We start from the raw sequence: 6,866 nt of genomic DNA on the forward strand, positions 1-6,866 counted from the left end.
GACTCCTACACCAAACAATGCGAGGTCTAAATGTTTATCATGTGTTGAACAAGCTTGGACAAGATCTAAGCCTAAGAATAGATTGTGTAGACTTGTAATTATCATTGACAGAGTCCTAGAAAGTTTTGGGCAATTCTAGGTAGTGGCTTGCAGGCATCCCTGAAATTATGGCATTGAATCCATGATCGCAGGCACGAAACGGGAAGATCTTAGTGGTAGCCTCATGGAGGACAACTTGTGCGTTCGGTCGAAGACCTCTTGCCGCACGCACAAGACTGCATGCATGCGATTAGGCTGTAAAGTCAGGTAAAATGTGGTTCCAACTCAAAGGAAAGGTCACTAGTAGAAAGTGTATGACTTCTGGGTGATCTAGTGTCTTTGGGTGTTGTAGTAAGTTTGGTACAAGTTGGTAAGTTAGGCCCTATTTCCATAATGAAATCTTAGAGGTTGGGTCATGCATAGTAACTCTCAGCTCATGTGTTACCCTAGTGAGCTCGTAAAAGTGGGAAAACGTGGGGTGGGGTGTTACAATTGATATCTCTATGCTTTCACTTTCCACCTAGCTTAATCAATCAATATTTCATACTTTCACTTTTTTTCTTATTGGATTTAGCCTATGTTGAACAATGGGAAAGGGAAAAGACATATTCAATGGACTTTCAATTGTATTAATATGCTTTCACATCCTCTTAAAGCTTCCTCTGAGAGAGCTAATATGTTGCTTTGCTTTCTCTTAAAGATGGAGATTCCTTTGGACTTTACTCACCCATCTTGATTCTCCCATGGGTTTTTTAATTCTATTATCTTTAGTCAAGAGGAAAAAGAAATGACACACATCATTGATAACATCCTTTTCCTCCATTCCTTTCAGCTTTAATTTTGTAGCAACCCCTATTTGATTTTCTATGTAAATAAAAATAAGACCAAGGTCATGGGGCACGTCTTCCAAGCTAAATGTTGGAAAAAACATAGTGATGGGTATCACTGGTGATTAATTAATGGCTATGGAAATTGACAAAGGCATTTACAAGGGAAAAGTGCCAATAATTGACATGTTATTTATGAAATAAAGGAAAATAGTAGAAAAGGAAGGTGAAGGGTTACATATTTGCATGAGAGGAAAAATGAAGGAAAATGAAGAAAATAGAGGCCTGCATGATAAAATGGCTTATGAAGATCATTTTAGAGGTTTTTGTTAGTTAAATTTTGGAGCTCTGTTCTATTCTCTCATACTCTTTCAGACTTAAAGGAATCTTGGAGCACTTTGGCATACATTGGATTTGAAGAAACAAGGCAAAGGAAAGCAAGAAAGTGCAAGGGAAAATGTGGATAAGCAACTATAATTGGATTTCTTTGCAGGTAATAGGTTGCATGCATGATTTCCTTGTTGGTTTATGGATGCATGACATATGCATGTGATTATTTGGTTATGTGTTGTCATTGTTATGGAGGATTACTTGGATTAACGTAATTTAGCCTTGCCTTGCCATTTCATAGATAACGATGGTGTTGTGGGTTTTTCCACTTCATTGTTTTCTGGTTGGTGCTCATAATTCCTTATGGATGTGGGTTGGACCAAACGCCCTAGAAGCCCTATAACAACTTGGGTTGAGTTACTAGTGTTGGATCCTAGGTTGGGACAAATTCTTTGGAGCCCTTGGTGGGTTGAGTTACTAGCCCTTGGAACCGAGTTGGATAAGCACTCTGGAGCCCTAGAAGGTTGTGGTTGAGGTTCTAGTTCATGGAGCCCTGGATAAATTAGGTAGAGACCGATCTGGTCAGTGTTAGTGATGTCCGATCGTGAGGTGGAATCACTGGTTGAGGGTTGAGGTTGTTTGGCCTCTGGAAGCCCTGGTTGTTTTTGTCTTGGTTTATTCCATGAGATCCCACATTCATGCTTGCGATATTGTGGTGAGGGTGATTGGCTGAAAGAGAAATTTGGTTCAGCCCAATCTATGGTCGGGTGGTACGTGGAAGTCCCTAACTTGGTTGGTATTTTCATATGTTAATAAGAGTTATTCTTCTATTTTGATTCATGTATACTTGTAGTTATTATGTTGGTTATATTATGGTTGAGGTGCCATGGTTTACATGTTGGTTATTTTTTGGTTATATGTTGATTATATGATGTGTATCATCTATGGATCTTATCATGAATTGTTTAGCTATTGATCGGTTGATGAATGTATGGGCCTGCAAATGTTGTGAGCTGTCAGTTTGCAGGCCCCGCTTCCTTCATTGGAGCTTGGAGGTTGGGTCATGTCATAGTAGTTATTCTTGTCATGTTTACCCTAACAGGGTAGTAAAATTGGGTAGATATGGGAAGGTGGTTACAGATTGGTATCAAAGCTCCCAGGTTTAGCACTTGGATTGGATGGGTGGAATGTGTCTTTCATGCATGCATGTTAATGTCTATGTGTTTGTTATGCATGCATTGTGATGGTCACTATTGTGGTCTTATGTCGTCATGGTGTTGATGTTGAGATGATTGATATGTTGATTTCATTATATGTGTGTGTGTGTGTGTGTGTGTGTGTGTTTTTAGGAAGAAAAAAGATAAAAATGACTAGCAAAATGGTGGACTACAATTCACGTGATTCTCCCTACAAATCAGATGAACAACATGGCAATGATTACTCTCTTGACATAGTAGATACATTGAGAAGTTTGAAAGCAGAGATCAAAATTTGTAAGGCGGATAATGACAGGATCATTCAGTCATAGGAAATACTTGCTAGAGCATAGGAGAAACAAGCAAAAGTTAATGCAGTCATCCTTCAAAGTCTATCAAATTTGTAGAGACATGGACTACTCAGGATCAGTCATGGACATGAGGAAAGGACTAATGGGGCATATGGTGGCAGGTCTCAATCAGGATACATGTTTGAAAAGGATGATACAATCATATATGGTAGGTTATTGGATACACCTGACAGTAGGGGTAATGACCATGGGTTCTATTCTAGTTTTGGTTCAGAGAGACATCATCATCATCACCGCCACCATCCGTATAGGAGGAGTGAGAAGCAGTATTTTCCAGAGGAATTCAAGAAAGAAAAAACTCCTACATTTGATGGAGAAATGAAGAAGTCACAAGATGCAGAAGCTTGGTTGCTTGGGATGAATAAGTTTTTTAGATTGCATGATTACTTGGAAAATATGAAAGCCAGGATAACTACTTTTAGTCTTAAAGGAAAATAAAAATTTTGGTGGGAAGATGTAAAGAATGTCAGAGACATTCAAGAAGAGGAGTTTACTATTAATGCGTTCGTGAGACTTTTGAGGAAGAAGTATCTATATGAAATATATTATGATGATAGGGAAAAGGTGTTCTATGAGTTAATGACGAGTTTTGTGACTGATGAGGAGTATACTAGCATTTCTTGGTGTTGTTGAGATATGTGCGTTATCTTAAGGAGGAGAAAGCAAAGATTCAAAGATTCATTAGTGGATTGTCAGTATCATTCAAAGACAAAATTGAGTTTGATGAGCCTAGATCATTGGAGGAAGTCATCAGAAAGTTGAAGCATTGTTATGAACAATCGAAGCGCAAGACTGAGTCTAAGCAAGATTGGAAAGGTAATGAGAAGAATAAAGGAAAGTGGGCTAAGAAGAGAGCAAGACCTCAGGATACGGATGAAAACGAGAATGTAGTGTCACACAATAGATTCAATGTAGTTGAAAGATGATAGGGATTTTAGTATGAGGAGAAGACCAAGGGTGATGGCAGGAAACCTTTGAAGTGTTGGACTCGTGGCAAGGATCATCATAGGAGAGATTGTCCACAATGTCAGGATGGAAAACCTCAAATTTGTAATGATCTGGAGGCACAACACAATTGGGGATGTTGGATAGAATATTCCTCATATTTACGCAACATTGGATAATAGGTAAGGTGATCATTAAGCATCTATTATTGAGATGAAAGGTAAGCTTTGTGACCAAGTTGTTTCTATTTTGATTGATCCTTAATCTAACTATAGTTATATAAGTCCTGACATGGTGGATAAGTGCTGCTTGAATAAAGAAGTGCATGCAGAGTCTTGGTTGGTGTAGTTGGTTACAGGTACTAAAAAAAAAGTTCATCATTAGGTAAGATCTTGTGCCTTTGATTTGAACGGTATGTCTACATCAACGCATCTAAATGTGCTTCCATTGGGATCATGCAATATGTTGTTGGGTATGGATTGGTTGTACATTCATAGGGCTAAGTTAGATTGTTATGATAAGGCTATTGAGTTCTTGGACATGATGGAGAGAGAAGAATTTTGCAAGGTAAGAAGAAGCCTACATCAGTGAGAATGGTTACAACTATGCAGGAAAAGCACAGTCGCAAGAAAGGATGTGTATTGTTTGCAATGCATATTTCCAGTGACAAAGGGAAGGATGTTGAGGATGAGAAAGTCTTGAAGAGGTATCAAGTTTTGCAACAGTTTCAGCATGTATTTCGGTAGAGACCTCAGAGTTACTGCCTCATAGGGAAGTGGAATTCTCTATTGAGTTGATGTCAGGAGCAACACTAACATAAAAGGAACCTTACATGATAAACACTCTAGAGTTAGTGGAACTGAAGTTGTAGTTGAAGGAAATGCTTGATAAGGGATACATTAGGCCAAGTGTGTCGCCTTGGGGTGCACCAATATTGTTTGTGAATAATAAGGATGGTACTCTTAGGTTGTGCATTGATTACAAGTAGTTGAACAAGGTGATGATTAATAAAAGGTACCCTTTGTCATGGATTGATTACTTGTTTGATAAGTTGAAGGGAGCAACAATGTTCTTGAAGATTGATATGAGATCAGGATATCGTCAGGTACAAATAAAATAAGAGGAAATTTACAAGACTACTTTTTGAAACGGATATGCGCATTATGAATTTGTTGTGGTTCCTTTTGATTTGACTAATGCTCTATCTACTTTTATGTGTTTGATGAATAGTGTGTTTCATCCTAATCTGGACAAGTTTGTGATAACAAGTTTGACGACATATTGATATATTCTAAGAATGAGGAAGAGCATGCAGAGCACCTGGCAACAATGTTGAGATTGTTGAGAGAGCATCATTTGTATGCCAAACTTATTAAGTCCAATTTATTTCATACAAAATTTCATTACTTGAGACATGTGGTTTCAAAATAAGGTATAACAGTGGACCCATAAAAGATTAGAGTTGTCATGGAATGGGAAACTCCTAAGAATGTGGATGAGGTCAGATCATTCATTGGACTAGCAGGTTATTATAGGCAGTTCATTAGGAACTTCTCATATATTTCCTATCCTATTACATCCTTGCAGTGAAAAGGAAAGAAATTTGAATGGACAAAGGAATGTGTAGCTAGTTTTGAGCAGTTGAAGTAGTTGCTTACAAATGCTCTAGTTATAAAGGTCGCAGGTCCAGATAAAGAGTTTGTGGTATGTAAAGATGATTGCACAAGAGGACTTGGTGGAGTTACGATGCAAGAAGGACATGTAGTATGCTACGAGTCAAGGAAATTGAATGAGCATGAGAAAAACTATGTGATGCATGATCTTGAGTTGGAAACTATCATTCATGCCTTGAAGATGTGGAGACATTATCTTCTTGGTAGGAGGTTTATATTGATGAGTGATCACAGTGGGTTGAGTTACTTGCTTGACCAACCTAATCTGAATGTCATGCAAGCTAGGTGGTTGTCTACTCTCAACGAGTTTGACTTTGAGGTCATTTACGTTATGGGTAAAGAGAACAGGGTTGCATATGCTTTTAGTATAATATTACAGGTAAATCACATTGCAACTATGATTTCATATGGGATAGACTTGTAGGAGAGAATCTTGTAGGTGGGGCAGCAGGATGACAAGTACCAACAACTTAAGCACATGTTACAATAGCATGGTACATGTGATTAAGATATGGATTATCATCTCACGACAGATGATTTGGTTAGATTTAGGGACAAGATCTATGTGTGGGACAACAACGAGCTCAAGAAGCCGTATTTAGGTCACCCAGGATATCAAGAAGACATTGAAAATGGCTAGGAAGTTCTATCACTAGGCGAACTTGATGAAAGAGGTGGCCGAGTATGTTGCGAAATGCTTGGATTGTCAACAGGTAAAAGTTGAGTGCAAGCATCCAGGTGGTTTATTGCAACCAATTCCGATTCCACAGTGGAAATGGGAGGTCATTTCCATTGATTTCATTACAGCTTTTCCAAGGACATCTAGGAAACATGATTGCATCATGGTTGTGGTTGACAGGTTGAAAAAATTATCTCACTTCATTAAAGTAAAGTCTACTAATTCATCTAGTGAGGTAGCTTAGGTCTTCATCAGGGAGATAATGATATTGCATGGTGTTCCTACCAAGATTTTATTTGACAAAGATGCCAAGTTCACTTCAAGGTTTTGGAAGGAGTTCTTTGCAGGTTTGGGGACAAATTTGGCCTTTAGTACAACTTATCATCCACAAACAAATGGATAGATAGAGAGGGTTAACAAGATTCTTGAGGACATGTTTAAGATGTATTATGCATCAATAACGGAAGTGGGAAGAGTATCTTCCACTGGTAGAGTTTGCTTATAATAATGGGTATCAGGAATCCTTGAGGATGAGTTCGTTTGAGGCACTTAATGAGTGGAGCTATAATACTCCCATTAGTTGGAGCGATCCAGTGAACATGGTGTTGATTGGACCAAATATGTTGGCAGAGATGGAACAAGAAATGCAAGTTATCAAAAATAATTTGAAGGCAATACATGACAGGCAAAAGAGTTATGTAGATCCATGTAGGGCATTTAACGAGTTTCAGGTCGGGAAGCATGTGTGCTTGAGCATCAAGCCCAAGAAGGGTGCTTTGAGGATTGGATCATGTGCTAAGTTGACA

Source organism: Pinus tabuliformis, chromosome J, assembly GCF_031772625.1.
Source record: "Pinus tabuliformis cultivar Carrire ecotype Pingquan chromosome J, CPIR1, whole genome shotgun sequence".
NCBI classification, from domain to species: domain Eukaryota; kingdom Viridiplantae; phylum Streptophyta; class Pinopsida; order Pinales; family Pinaceae; genus Pinus; species Pinus tabuliformis.